Source organism: Zonotrichia albicollis, chromosome 5 (assembly GCF_047830755.1).
Source record: "Zonotrichia albicollis isolate bZonAlb1 chromosome 5, bZonAlb1.hap1, whole genome shotgun sequence".
NCBI classification, from domain to species: domain Eukaryota; kingdom Metazoa; phylum Chordata; class Aves; order Passeriformes; family Passerellidae; genus Zonotrichia; species Zonotrichia albicollis.
This window is the reverse complement of record NC_133823.1, coordinates 65,610,158-65,625,768: the sequence shown is the minus strand read 5'-3', so window position 1 is coordinate 65,625,768 and position 15,611 is coordinate 65,610,158. Positions and strand designations below refer to the sequence as shown.

At 43.1% G+C, this 15,611-nt stretch overlaps 1 long non-coding RNA gene across 2 annotated transcripts in view; it reads right to left on the bottom strand.

The window, feature by feature from the left end:
- LOC141729203 (uncharacterized) overlaps positions 1–15,611 on the bottom strand; it is a 60,715-nt gene that overhangs the window by 10,041 nt on the left and 35,063 nt on the right. The window contains exon 3 of one of the 2 annotated variants that reach the window (XR_012580564.1): positions 5,404–8,400. The exons of the other annotated variant lie outside the window; for it this stretch is intronic. This is a non-coding gene — a long non-coding RNA (uncharacterized LOC141729203). Of the gene's footprint in view, positions 1–5,403; positions 8,401–15,611 lie in introns of those variants that run through there. 2 annotated transcript variants of the gene reach the window in all.

Genomic DNA, 15,611 nt, shown 5'->3' with positions numbered 1-15,611 from the left:
TCTTCTCTCAATAGCTAACCCACTCTTCTATAACACCCATCCTTACTGGACATGGCTGTGACCCCTTTAGGGCAGGGCTGTTCCTCCTCTTTGGTAATTAATACAGCTGCAACTAATTAGAGGTGAAGTTGCTTGCAATCCATTCTCCTACACCCTTGATTTAAAAGATAGGAAAGAGCTCAGATTTTCTTGTGTTTTAAAAAAGAAACACCTTTTAGTACACCTGGTTGCTCAGAACCCCATCCAAGCTGGCTCTGTACACTTTCAGATGTGGGGTGGCAGTGATAGTAAAAGGTTTTAAAATCATAAAATTCGAGGAATTAGAAAGAAGCTAGACTCAGTAGGGACCTGGAAAAATGTTAAAAATAGACTCTGAAAATGTCAGGCTTTGTGTTTGCCAGATCATGTGAAATTGCACCTGTGTAAGCAGTATATGATAAGTGATATAATTGTTAGATGGTAGATATAATTAAATATAATTATTGTTTAGTCATAAGAAGAATCATGAGAAACTACATTAGAAGTTTGAGGAAGGCCACGAGGAGCCCATGTTTGGATGAAATCTATGTATACAATAGAACAATATATGTTTAATAATTAGCATGAAAGTTATATAACGATGGAATATAAAAACACGTTCATCCCAAACCCATGTCAGAGTCAGATTTGGGTCTGTACCCCTGACACCCAGAGCTCTTCAATAAAAGCACCTGCATACAACCATTCTCATGATTATGTGTTTCTGAACACTAACAGCAGGATGGCAAGGCAGGACTGAGAATTGAAGGGACTGAAAGGACCTGGATAAAAATCTAGCCTCTGCCCTTCCCAAGCCACTTACTTTATGTGATGCTGCATGCATGAGCAATTAACCTTTTAACTTCCACTAATGGAATTTACTATCATTAATGGCTTTCTAAACACATCTCAATATATTTCATTCAGTGTTCAGTCATTGTTCAGACTGGTTTATTACTTGGTTGGGGGGAGGAGGTGTTTAGCATGAAAAAATGAAAGATCCTAGCAGTGATAGGAGTGACAATCACTTACATTAATATTTTATTTTTTAACTTCCACAATGCTTATATCCTTCAATTTGGTACTTCTTTAAAAATCCATTAAGGCTGTTCTGTATTATTTTTCATTTATTTTGAGGAGGATAAAGAAGTTGTGAAGCTTCAAGCAAGCTCATAATTTTGAAAATCTCTGCAACTGTACTTCTTTAAGCAACTTCCACCCTTGAAATTTGCTCTTTAAAGAGAGAAAGACCATATAGCCTATTAGAATATAAAGTAGGATATAAACTGAATAGAGTAACTGCCAGATAAAGCACTCCAGGAATTAAATAGGATGAACATATTTATTTCTGAATTCCTTTCAAATTAATTCTCTGGAGCAGAAAGAATTCAAAACAGAATCATTTGTTGAAAATTCTGGTAGCTGCCATCTATCAAGTTTGTAAATCTTTATAAATTTGCTAGTTAAAAGGAATGTGTGGTTTATATTTGACACTGGCAGAGTTCCAGGTAGTATTAACCAGGCAATCCATTAACACTTGGGAAAAAAAAGAAAAAAGAAAAACCAACACAAACACCCAGAAAATCTTATGCCCAGGTTTGCATTGTTTAAAAGAACATTTAACTAGGGTTTATTTGCACAAATGTAATCTGATCTGTTTCTCCCTGCGTAATATGAAATTTGTATAAAATACATTTTAACTAACCATTCCAATAGCTACTAAATCCTTCACCTAAATATCAGGCTCTGCATGGGGGAAAGGTTTAAGACATGCAGCTCCAAAAATGCACCAAAAGTTCAGAATAGGAATTTTCAAGATCTTCTGCCATCAGAGTTAATCTATCCACTGAAGATTGACCCTTGCACAAGAACAGTAGAACACATTTATGGCAAGTTCCTTCTTCTTCAGCTTTCCTTCTCCTTCTAAAAAACATCCATGACTGTGAACCACCTTGACTCTGTAAGGTCCTCACGATTCCACACTGCCACTGTAACAGCCAAGTGAACTACCAGACATGTTTGTGCCTATTTCAGGCAGAACCCTGAGTAATTACACCACATTAAAGAGAACCATGCCCCCAGAAAGCAAAAACAATTTGGCAGGAGGCACAAGTTAGAAGGTGGCAAATGTTTCCTCTCACCGCCCTCTGCTTCATATTAACACTGCATCAGTTCCTATGGGGTACACAAAAATATTACATCTCCTCTTTGTAATAATGACTGAGGCACAGACTCAGACCAGCAGGGAATCTCAATCGTTTATCCAAAGAAAGGAGCTGGTTTATAGACTTCTTTAGGACACAGTATTTCCTTACATGGTAATTCTCACTGAGTGACCTCTCGCACGCTGCCACGTCAGCAGTGTGCTTGCTCAATGTCCCCATGTGGGGAGATAACACACTGCTCACCTGCCAGCTCCAGCAGGCTCCTCTCTGCAGGGCTCTGCCCTCTGGCACCTCCTCCCATCAAGCTCAGGCTGCTCTGTGCTCCCATGTGCTTCACAGCTGTGACTCAATTCTATCCTCTTCTCTCCCCAAACCTCCCAAAATAACTCCTTTGTAATGCTTTACTGTATCTGGTCTGGTATTATCTTCTGTAAAACATTACTGTTGTCTCCAAAATGTCAAAAACATTTAAAATATTTGTGGGTGTTGGGGGGAGTGTCAGTAAAAGCTATCTTAACTTTCAGGGGAAACACTTAAAATTGTCTGTGTACCACCAGCCACAGCTATTAAAGCTGTTAATTTTAATAATCATTTGCCTGGGGCACTGTGAAGGTGTCTGTGCATATGTGTATGTCTGTGTTCATAATTCTTCATTAAAAAGTCACAGTGCTGATAGCCTAGAAACCCTTTATCTTTTCTTTTTCCCATCATGAATTGATTGTCAACAAGGCAAGTTTCCAACACTGTTCCCCTTCAGAATACTGCAATTACAACAGTTCTTAAGTATTTTTGGATTTTGAAAGCAAACAGATGATTCATATCCACCTCGGCTTTTTTTATTTCCGTTGTTGAATAATAGTTTGGGGAGCATGCAGTCCTTTCTTATGTGCTCCTAACAATGAAAAAAACAGAAATACGTCTGTTACTTGCCCTGGACAAGCTGTGTTTCTTGAAAGCCATACAAAGCTCAGAGAGCTGGAAGTGCACTACAGGAGTCAGTGGCACTCTCAAGTGATGGATCTCAGGGTCACACTTGGCCCTGTGCCTCAGAAGACTAACCAAGAAAGGCTGAGAAGATTACCTTGAAAGTATGTAATTAGGTGATAGCATCATTGTGCCTGTACTTTGCAGAGCAATTCACTTGCGATGGACATTTTCTTCTCCCGCCTCATAACTGAGTCATTGAACTCAATTGTTCTATCAAAGAACAAACGGGCAACAATGTTATTGTTGTTGGAATTCCTAGATGAACAAAAAAAAGTAAAACTTGCCAAATGGAAACAACCAACTGCCCTCCCCACCTCAGGCTGAAATTGTAGCAGGTAAGAAGATTAATGAAGTTGTTTCAGTCTTATACTTCGATACAATCTTGTGCAAATTACAGAAAATAATAAAAATAATGACTTTTCAAAGCTTTCTTGACCTTTTTTCCAACAGAAGTTGGGCCACTCAGCAGACACTGCTCCCAGATCAGCTTTTCTACATCCCTGGGAGCACCTCATTTAACCAGGTCCGAGCAAAACCAGAGAACTGGTGCTCAAAACTGCGTCTATATTGCCTCAACTTTGCCCTTCAAAATAAAGTGCAACATATTCTGACCCAACTTACACAGGGTCAGAACAACAAGATTTTAATTGGAACACAGGAAGAAGGCAAAGCTCCTTCAAGACAGCATCACCTTATTTTCGTCTCTATGTTGCCTTTCTAGAGGTCTCTTTTGTAAGGAGGACATGCATGTTCCCACACATATATGGATGTCACTTTACTATTTCAGATATTTTTTACTATACAGATATTTACCTGCCAGTCTGGTGGTGCTGAAATTCTCATTGTATAGAACATAAAATTATGCATAAATTATCAAAACTGAGGGTACCGTCACCTTGCCAGTCTTGTCTTGCCAGCATAAGTTCTGTAAAACATATTCATTCTGTCTGTTCTGAGAGCAGCAATTTTATTGGGGTAGTCTGCTATGAGAGCTAAGAAAAAAGATGGCAGTCCGTGATGCAGCATGGTCCAGTAAAGAATTAAATTTTTCTAAGTTTCATTTGCTGTCCCTGCTTGCAAGTTTAGTTTATTTTTGGAATAAGAAGTGAAGAAAAAGTTCACTTTTTCACCAATCCCACCAAACAGTATAATGAATATTATTGCTAAAACATTTGTACCCTCATTATGCTACTTGCTAGCACCATAACTTGCTTTCTGCATCAGTATCATGAAAAAACACTCCTAGAGTCCTGAAAGAACCAATCTCATCTTCTTGAGTTCAACATTTGGGCAAACCTAAGTTATACCAGATCCAAAATGATAGCCAAATACTCTCACAAGTCTAAAATTGCTCTAATCAATGACAATGAGAGGATGGGGTATGAAATTTTCTATACTTAAGCAAATGTAATTTGCAGGCTACAAAATGCCATGAGAATCTTAATAACAAAACTTGGCATTAGATGCTGGCTTTCAAGCACAACTCTGATCTCATCAGAACTGAGACAATCTCAGCAAAACCAAAGTAAATAGTTAGCACAGATCTAGTCAAGGTCTATAAACATTTAAAACAAGGGTTTAAATTTAGAGCCTTGATCATTGGCAAAGTTGGAGCAAAATTTGATATGTTTGCAAAATCACATAAGATGTTATGGAATAGAATCTGACATCAAAAAGTAGCTACTGGCCCTTTATCGTGGTGTTTGTTCTAAAATTTAAGCGAACAATTATTTCAGTGAGAAAATCCTACCAAGATGAGAGAACTGTAACTTTCTCCTGGTATTTTGGGCATTTTGCATTGTTTTGAAGTCTGAATGCAAGGCAGTAACATAGAGAGGGGACGAAAACTCCCCACATCTCAGTGTGTAACATCACACTGATTTGGTGGAACAATATAAACACCATGCTGACCTCATATTCTTGTTGGAGGGAGAGATCTAAAAATATCTCCATGCTTTTATGTGGGGGCTTGAATACATGTTGTATTGTAAGATCTGTGTGTGTCTAGGTTACCCTCACGAGCTACAGCTGTTGCCCAACTAAGGACCCTGCAGCTGCAGCTCGTTTGGAGTAACCTAGACACACACAGATCTTACAATACAACATGTATTCAAGCCCCCACACTTTTACAAACCAGGAAATATTTATGTGACAGATAGGCAGTGAAAGAAAAAGAAATAAGAACACATTTAAAAAAAAACATTCTGCACAAATTTTCATTTTATTTATAGCTGGAAATACAAGAAATGCTGTATGCATGTCATGAACACATGTAGAAAAACTTACCAAGCACCTAGGATTAGCCCTTTATTGGATGATATTTAAAAATTATCCATTCTTACAACTGATAAAGTTCTAACACTTCAACCTTCAGTCTGTGTAGCTTTGTCAACATAACACGCAGGTTTTATCACTAGAGATTTAAATATAGATCCTTACAATTTCAGATCAAGCCAGAAAAACCACATTTTTGAATTTTTTAATGTTATCTCCTTAAAAGACACATGCCCTCAGCTAACAGGAAACAATCACCAGTGTCCCACAGCAGTCACAGCTGTGTGTCTGCAGAGGATAGTGGATGAATTCTGCCTTGCCTGTCATCAGAGCAACTGGAGTCACTCCATATGATTTGGGAGTGCTGTGACTCCTTGCCCATTTACTATCTGGCATTTCATTCCCCAGGTCTTCTGCACTGGGGGTGAGGTAGGAGAGAGATGCCACAGGGATCCTTTTTAGCAAGGTCTTAGCAAGAAAGTCTAACAACAAGTGGCTAAGTGAAATAGCTAGTTTGAAAAGACTGAACAGAAAAAAAAATAATTAGATAACAAGAAGTTGTCATGACCCTTGCCACACTGGAACCCCACATTCCTGCGGCATCAGACACAGCCTGGATGGGTGATGCACAGTGTCATCTGTGGAGAGGTTCCTCCTTTCTGGTCATTTGAGCTACTATGTCATTTTGTCACAAGAAGACAGCCCTCTTCAACACTTCTGCTGTCAAACAGAAAGGACATTGGCTTGAGAACTCACTGTTGCACAGTTACAAAAAGGCCAGGCCTGACAGGTAGCTGTGAGTGGACGATGCCCACAGGCTCCTGTGCTGCCATGAGTGGGCTGAGGTGACGCCGAAGCAAATAGGCCGTAAAATCATTTAGGTCGGAGAAGATCCTTAAGAACATTGAATCCAGCTGTAAACCTAGCACTTCCAAGTTCACTGATGCTCCATCTGAAAGTACCCCCTACATATTATCCTCCTACCTGGCGAAGGGAAAGAAAAGAAATCCAGGGGTATCTCATCATGATGTGGGGGAATAGAGGCAGGCAAGGACAGATCTGGCAAGCTGCATCATCTCCCATCATGGGAACACTGCTGAAGGCATCTCAGGGAAGGCTGAGAGGAATGGGCTTTGATAGAGACAATCAGTAGCTTTCAAGAAGAGGGCTCTGAAGCTGGGTTGCCATAAGAGAAGGTCATACAACAAAACACCAGGAGCCAAAACCCAGGAATTTTCCCGTTCACACTTGGGGGCAAACCACCCACACCTTGCCCCACACCACAGTGTTCCATATGAACTGGGCCACATGTACTTTCAAGTACACACCAGGGGAGAGAGGAAGGCCAGTGCCAATGGTAACGCCAACCCACCTGAGAGAGCCTGAAACACCACAGGTCTGCAGCCATCCAAATAACAAAGAGCAGTCAGGAAAGACAAACGTCAGAGATGTTAATTTCTCTTCACTTTCATGCTCATTCTTAATTGAAAGTTGCAATTCTCACTAATTTCTGATGTTTTTTTCATTTCACAAATGTGGGACTACTAATATTAGGTAAATCCAGAGGCACTAGGCATTATTCTAATTCTAAGCTCTTGGAAAATAATTTTTCCATGCAAAGCATGTAACAAAGAATAGAAAGGAAAAGTAACTTACTCTTTTAAAAATAATGAGAGGGGGAGAAAAAACCAAAATGCCTCTTTTCAAGGGATTGGATTCCTGCTGATAGAAAAAACAATGAAGCATAAAGGAGCCGTAAGATTTATCCTTTGCAAAATTCTGGGCTGCAAAAACACTGAGAAGGGGGAAAAGCAATTACATGACCTGTTTTTCCTTAGTATTACAAATACTTTCATGCTAATCCAATATTGGACAACACACTTCAGTGTTCCATGATTTTGTATCAAAGCATGGGAAGGAGGTCTCTGCTTTTTCTATCAGAGAATCCATCAGCCTCAGCTGCTACGGGGGTCAGGCTACAAGATGATATGTGATCAACATTAGCATCCTGATGTCACTGTGTCACTGATGCATACATCTGATAACTGCTACCTGATAACAAAACTTGGAGCAACACAATTTTGCAGCACAGATCTGTTTCCCCTGAATATTCTTAATGACTTCTGCAGGACCTATGGAGGAATGGACTCAGCACAAGTGAACATATAACATAAGATATCACACAAATATTGGAAGTCACAAAATGCAGAAGATAAATCTGAAGTGTTGCACTATCTCTATTCATTGTAGAAATTATTAAAGCATAGTGTTAAAAACCAGAGTAGTTTGGCCTCTTAACAAGTTTACAGGAAGCCTGCACTTCCTCAGGAAAACATTAATAGTAGCTGAAAATGAACCCTAGCCACATTTCTCCTTGCGGGTGTAAGTGCTGCATCCTTGTTTTCCACTGAAGTGTAAAATTCAAAGCACACAGTCAATTAAATATTGACCTTCTTCCTTTGAAGTATCTCTCTGCCGGGCCATCAAAGGAGGCAACTGCTTTTGCTGTTGTTGTTGTTGTTGTTGTTGTGGCAGATGTAACAAATTCTGTTCTTCTGAAATATTCTAAAAGCTCACAAAAGGTCATAGGATGGGAGGAGAACATCAGCCTATCTTGCTGCAGCTTCTGCAGATGAGGCCAGATGGGCTGTGAAGGGACCACGCTGTTTGTAATTTAGCACTAAAAAGACTGTGATGTTCCCAAATGTGGCTGAAGGATGGAGGAGTCTGTAGATATTTCCAAGCACTTAAGAAAGCACAGGTTTGGTGGAGACTGTGCCAGAGGGCCTGAAAGTGAGACATCCATGTGGCGTTCTGAGATGCAAGGTTGCTTCATTTCTCTGCTGCAGCAGGAGCCCTTTGCCTGTTTCCATGCCAGTTCACAGTGCTGCCACAGAGACTGGGACACTAATATTCAGGGAAAGACCAGAATCTGATTTTTATGTTGTTCTTATTTCTTGTAGGAAAAAAAAAAAGGCAAAAATTATTTTGCATCATTTTCATAAAAGCTTTTCTAAGCTCAAAGTATTACACTAAAGCGCTAAAGACGACCCTGTATTTGCCAAAGCTGTAAGTTCAGGTGGTCAAATTTGAGCACATAACAACAACACATGCCAAAGATATAGTCTAATATAATAAATTAATTACTCTAAATTAATAGCATATTTATTTTCTTCATTTTTGTCAAATACAGTAAAAGGCTGACTACATACCTCTGTGCTAGCTGCTCTCTGCTAGACTCTTAGTTATAACATCTGAAGGCAGACACCTAAAGAGATATCTCTTAATAAATCTGAATACATCTACATGTCTGATCATCACCTTCTTAGTTTGCTAACAGAGCCTGAGGCATCGCATTGACAGTGGTTTAAATGAGTAATTTTTGCTCAGATAAGTGAAGCCTGTTAAATATCATGACAAGTTTTCTCTGAGGATTTGAAACTGACCCACATCTTGCACACTAGAAGAAGTCATCATACTTCAATTTTAACGACAGTCCCATTAATTGCCAATGCAGGGTGAAACAAACAGGAATTTTTAAAAAACCAAACAAATACAACAAAATATGAAGAAAGAAAAGCAGACTTGAGATGGACTCCAAGCTCTTGCTCTGACAATATTAAGTATTACATCTCCAGGGCTGAGTAAAACCGCAAATAGAAATAACCCTTACATCAGTGTTAACATTTAAAACACCTTACTTGAAAATTTATTTATGACCCCAGCACAGTGGAACAGATTCCCTCCAATTTTTATGAGAAAAATGAACCTGATCTACATAAGGTTCTGCTAAAAAAACCCATCCCATTCTAAGGATCTGTTTCTCCTGAAATATAGTAGATCTCAATTTCTTCAATCTATTCAATGCATGGCTTTTGCACTACTGGTGCCCTCCTGTCACAGAAGTATGAATATTTTGGAGGATACTGAACAATAGTATAAAGCTCAAGAGACAAACATGCAGCAGGGACTTTACCTTAATTCATGGGAGCTGCATCAACTCATGGCTTCAGCTGAGGACTTCACCGGACTGCACTGCATTCAACCCCCAAGTGAAAATCTACCATTCTTTCAAAGCCAAAGGCAGAAAGAAACTACAGAAAATCCAGATTTCTTCACATATAAAAGAGATAGGTTAAAAAAACATGCTAACTCCTCTGAGTTGGAAAATCACTCCTGTTTATATGGGTGGCTTTTATAGACACATTAAACTAGAAAGCTGGTTTCCCTTCAAACACCTGTTTCTGCCTACCTTATTTCTTGCCATTCCCAGAAGGGTCAGATCACCCTAAATCCATACAGCACCCTGCAATTTCCCCTGGAGCTTCCCCATAAAGCAGGTCCTGAAAGCTCTGAGAAGCCACAGGACACAAAGCAAAAGTCACACCAGACTTTCCCCACCAATGATAACCTGTTGTAGAAGAGCAATGTGATAGTTGGCTCTCACAATTAAGAGGTAGATATTATGTGTATGTTATGAGAATATGTCCTCTCATAGTCCTCTTTCCCCTCCTCCTTGTAATAGCCTTGGTAGTCACTTGGGGAGGGCTGGCTTGTTACTAAGAGGCATGACATGGCAAAGCCTGGCCTCCAACCAAGATGTACAAAAGTGATCTCCACCAATGGAGTGCAGAGAAGGAATTTACTGACAAAACTTTGGGGGGCACTAAGGGTATAAAAGGCAGAGCACCCATTTTGTAGACGAGCATGTGGCTGCTGGTCACAGAGAGTCCCAGCACTGTAATTTTTCATAATTCAGCCCTTTGTTGTATTTTTGTTAAGGTTCAATAAATCACTGAAATTTTAAAAGTGAGTGTCGTTCCTTGGCTAACATAACCTTAAAAAAGTCTGAGAGGAATCTCCCAGATTCTTAACAGGAGGGAAAATCCCAGCCACTGCTGGAGTGCATTCCACGTCAGCAAACTCTAGTGTGGTTATTTCCACACATGACAACATATTGTTTCCATTCCTATCAACCTTGTGGCTGACAGGGACTGTTTACCAGATGGATGTACTGTCCTTGGGCCAGGTACCAAAGTTTTGCCCTGAGAGCCACTTCCCAGACTGGCTACACAGACCAGTAAAAAACAGGAGAGAGAGCAGCAGCACAACAGCACAAGATAAGAGAGGGAGGAAAGGTCCATGACAAGAAATAGAATTGTCCCTGATGGAGTGATGAGATTTACAAGGACTCAACCTTTGTTTACAATTACCCATGCTCTTGATTCTTCTGCCCATTTCTCTGTTTGTAGGGAAGAGAAGCACAAGTTTGTGTATCAGCAAATCCCAGTCATTGTCATAAATGGCTTTTAAATAAACATCTATGTCTGTTGTGGGGTAAGGCTTTGTTCCTTTTTTCCATTCTCTTAAGGAAGTTTTATCGCATTTGTTGCCTATGGATACTTAAGAGAGACAAGGGATGTGGCCGAGGTGCAGGGAGGGGTGCAGCTGGCTGCAGTCTCTTAGCTGTGGGGCCTTCTCTTGGGAAAGGCAGAAACACCACGAGATTTTGGCTGGGTAGTGAAGGCTGGGCTCATCCCTCGCTCTCTCTGGCTCTCAGGACTGGAGGGGAAAGGTCGGGCTGGTGCTGCTGCAGGGCACAATTCGCAATTCGCTGACATGCGGAGATCAGCCCTCGACTGCTTCTCCTGCTGGGGATGAGCCTTTGCTCATGAGAGCAGCCTTTGAACTGGGACATTTTCAACACCCAACCTCATCGAGAACGATCCTCAGCAACTGCTCAGGGGACTCCTACCCTCTCCCCATTTCCAGAGGGAGAATATCCAGGCTGAGTGCAGCAGCGGCCTGTGGGGCCCCATCTGACACTGTGCAGCCCTGCTGTTTTCTGGTGCTGCTTTGGGCTTTGGGATGTTTACTACACTTTAACCATGGGATGTTGATTCCATGCCTGACTGGACACCTCGTGGCTTCTGGCAGCTCCAGAGACTTTGCTACCCTTTATTTGCCGCCGCGGGCGTGCTCGCCTCTGCTGTTCCAGCCTGCTGCTCCAAGGTTCCTGCTGCAGTCCATGACAGACCTGGAGGGGCACTGAGACCGGCTCCTTGCCCTGGATTTGCAAAGGAAAGCCGCTTCTCTCCTCTCTTCCTGCCACCGCCCGAGCCGCCATGGCCGTGTGGAGAGGCGGCTGAGCTGGCGCCACAGCGCTCCCTGCAGGCGCGGGGGAATCATCGCACCCGCCCTGCCCGGCCGGGAGCCACCAGCGCCCCTGCTGGCCGTGCCCGGCACTGCACTGGAGGGGCCCAGAGTGGCGGCGGAGCCTTTGTGCTGCTGCTGCTGCTACTGATGATGATGGGGCTGATAGGGCTGCCAGCCTTGTTTCATCTATCTATCATTATATCTATCTATCTATCTATCTATGTATACATAGACAGATATAAGGAAAAGCTGTAATTCCTTTCCCCCATATCTTGGCCAGAATTCCAAAGGTATAATAATTTGGAGCAAAGAGGGTCCCTCCCCAAGGGAGGTTCTCACCTTCCTTGGCAGACACCTGTCTCTCAAACCAGGACAACCTCACATTCTAAAAGAGGCTATGGTAGAAGTAAAATTCTTAAACGTATTTAAGTGTGAATCCCCAATCAGTTCATACAATCCCTGTAAGTTGCTTTACCTGCATTACCTGCAGCAGCAGAAGGCGCTGGATTATTAAGCACAAATTGCCAAATTTTGCTTCCAGTCTCCCAGCATTCCTCCATTCCATTGTAACCAAAGCCCCATGCAGAGCAGCAGCACTGAGGTTGTGATGGAGCTTTGGTACCTTCCCTGCTTATTTAGAAACTGAGTTTCAAGTGTGGGAATCTGCCCCTGGGAGGAACCAGGTGTCCCTCAGCCCCACACTGTGCTAATAAACACTGGGTGTTTACATCTGGGCGTCATCTTCACTGCCACTCTGGGCTGAGAGTCTGGCTGTAAGGTCAGCATTTATGCATTAGCTACTCTGGTGAACAACCACTTCTTACTCTGAGGGAAATCCCATCTTATAGGTGAGCCCCTTGCAGTTCTTTAAGTACGGTGACATTTTTCTTTTATTCTCTTGACCAAAAGTGCTGGAATACAGAGATGAGAGAACAACCTCTGTCATGGCTGAGCTTCATTGAGGTGAGGTGCACTCTGTACGCTGATAAAATGAGCTTTGTGTATGACTGGAACTTGTTTTTGTGCTCAGTGACGTAGAAGACGTTCAGCCCCAATTTTCTGAATGGTGACTGCACTTGACCCCATTTTGCATGCACACCTTTCCTCCTTTTGCTTCAAAACCCCCTCAGCACAAGGCAGGAGAGGCAGAAACGCACACACAACTGCTTCATTTCCACTGTGTTTTGGGTGGCTTTGGGCCACAAAACTGTGCAGAGACAATTCTGCTAAGAGCAGCTGCTGAAAGACAAACGGACTGTAAGACAAAGACTCAATGTTTAAAATACAAGTGTTCTCATTTCTCTTTCCTCCTCCCAGGCAGAGATCAAATGTTGTTAGACTTCATGTTTCTGAATATAAACATCCACATTTTGGGGCAAATGTGATTTTGATTTTTGGTGATGTGTATCGCTAAGCAATTGACATTGTAACATTACAGGGACTTTTTCAGTAAATAGATTTAGAAACAAAGAAAAACAGTGAGAAGAGAACTTTGATAAAGTGTGAAGATCTATTTTGTCCTTCTGTTGCACTAGATATCAAGGATGAGGGGTCACATCATAGTGCTGCTGTGAAAACTGGAATATGCTTTTGAAAAATACAATTTTGGGTTTGTAAAAACACTTACTGTGGATGAAGAAACTCTTTAAAGGAGCACTGAAACTGTACAGAGGGCAGTTATGAGGCAAGTCTCCAAAGTAAAAACATGAGGCTACAGGCACCACAGTCGGAAGCACAACAAAGGGCTTGTGAGGCTTAGCAGAGGCATGCAGGAGATGGGTTGGGTTGGCTTCTCTGCCCTGCATGGGGCTGGGGGAAAGGGTGTTGGAACAAGATCAAAACCTTTTTAAGATTTCTGCTCAGCTTGCACAGTTGACTGGGAAGGCAGGGCAGGCCCAGGTTGTTGGCATTTCTCTCTCTCCCCAAGTGCTGCGGGGCTGAGGAGAGTGGGAGCGCAGCTTCCCAGCTGTTGCCGTGTGCCCCTCTTGGGAGCTCTCCACAGGAGGATGGACATGTGATTCTAAAGGTCCCACCTCTAGTTTGTTGACCTTGAACATTTCTGCCTTCATTTAAAACATCTGGAATATGTGTGAGGAGCCAGCTCAATTCTGATCTGTTTCTGCAGTGTCAGAGGCATGTGGGAGAGGGGGTGCACATGTGCCACCTGCGGGAGGCAGCTGGAAGAAGATGGGAGAAGGTCTTGTTTCTGGGGTGACTTTGCCTGGCAACCATTTCCCATCTCACATGGGACAGGCAGTCAGCAGGGGAACACCAAGGACACTGTGCCCTCCAAAGAGGGTTGGTTTCTCCAATTGGATGGCCAAATATCTCCATCCATGGGGTGCAGTGGAACATGGGACTGGGTCAAGGGTCTCCTGTCAGTGGCAAGAGCTTGGGAGGAGCCAGGGGGCATAAAACGTAAATGTGCCACAAGCTCTGGGACCTTTTGAGCTTCTGGCCCTGGTTCTAGCCTGGTTTTTGTCCTTTTTGCCTGGCCCCAGCCTGCTCTTTGCCTCTTCTGCCCTCGCTGGCCCTTGCTAGCCCTCCCTTACTCGTCCTCCCTGTTGCCGGGCGCTTCGCAGAGCACCGGCTGAGCTCCGAGCCTCACGCATCCCTGTGTCCGGCCTGTCCCTCCGTCTGTCCCAGCCGCCGTCTGTCCTGCCTGCCTGTGCTCTGCTCGGTGCCTGCGCTCCTGCTGCTCCCGCTTTCCCGCACCGACCCCGCCGCTCGGGATCCCTGCCGCGGCCCTGTCCAGGGTGCTGCAGCTGCTGCCCGAGCGCCCACGGCCTCTGCCCGGCTCCCGCGGCCCCGAGCTGTGCCAGGAGCCTCTCCGGGAGCTGGGCGGGCTCCCTGGCAGGCAGCGAGCACACACTGCTGCCGCTGGGACCCTGGGGCATCCCTGACCTTCTGGGGCTGGCACTCGCTTTGCCTCCCTGTCTCCCCGCTCTCCCTCTCTCCCCCAAGCCTTTTGCATACTGTCCTCCTTGCCTGCATTCGTCACTCTTCTGCCATAGGGCAACTCACTTTTTGTTGCCAATAAATGGTTCTCAGACACAATATTGTCTCACTTGACTTCATTTCATCCTAGACCAGAAGTTTTCTAAGATCCCCACGAAGTTCCCCATAGTGAAACACGACAATATGTAATACAATTTAAATAGTACTCTTGCACATGGGCAATTCTTGCATCCCTCCAAATAGATCATGAAAGGAACAAAGTGCAGTAGCTACTCTGAAGGCAGTTTTAACATCCTAAATATAATGCAGGTTTTGGCCTGAATGCAATTTGCACATTGAAGTGAGCATGACAACTCACCTCACACTGAGTATGACCTCCCTCTCTTGCAGAAAAAGCAGTTCATTGTCCTGAAGACTGAGTTACATGCAGAAATGCTGGCACATAGTGTTATGTCCAGACAGTTGTCCTGAATTTTCACCTAAGATTGTTTTCTCTTTGGAATAGATGCATGGCACGGATGCAAACTCCTAATCCCCTGGTGCTCCTGGTACTTCACTGCTAAAACACCTTGGCAGCTCTATGAGCATTAAAATGCACATCAATAAAAAGTTGTTTGAGCTTGTGGCTAAAAGCTGTTTTCACCAGCGTTTGGCAGCAATCTTGAAGCAAAGACCTCTGAGCTGCTCTGGTGTGAGACTTCAGCCATGGTCCTAATCACCTGTTGTCACTGAACATTTCTTAGTACATTTCGCAGCAGGAAGTTTATTAACCCTGGTGTTCACATGAAGTTCAGTTTGGATAATTTAATTGTGGCTAGATGAAGTGTTACACCACAGTATTTTCTGGTGGAATCTCTTCTCCTCTTCATCCTAAACCATGGTATGGTAGTTGCAGATTGTCCTACAGTATTTAAGAATGCTTAATCTGTGTCAGTAAAGCTAAGGCCCACAATTAGCCAGGTTGCTGCACCTTGCCAGGCTGGTGCAGCATTGCTGGATAAAGCTGCAGTGGTGTGTGCTGGGGTGGGAAAAGGGCTGTCTGCTGAGAGTGGG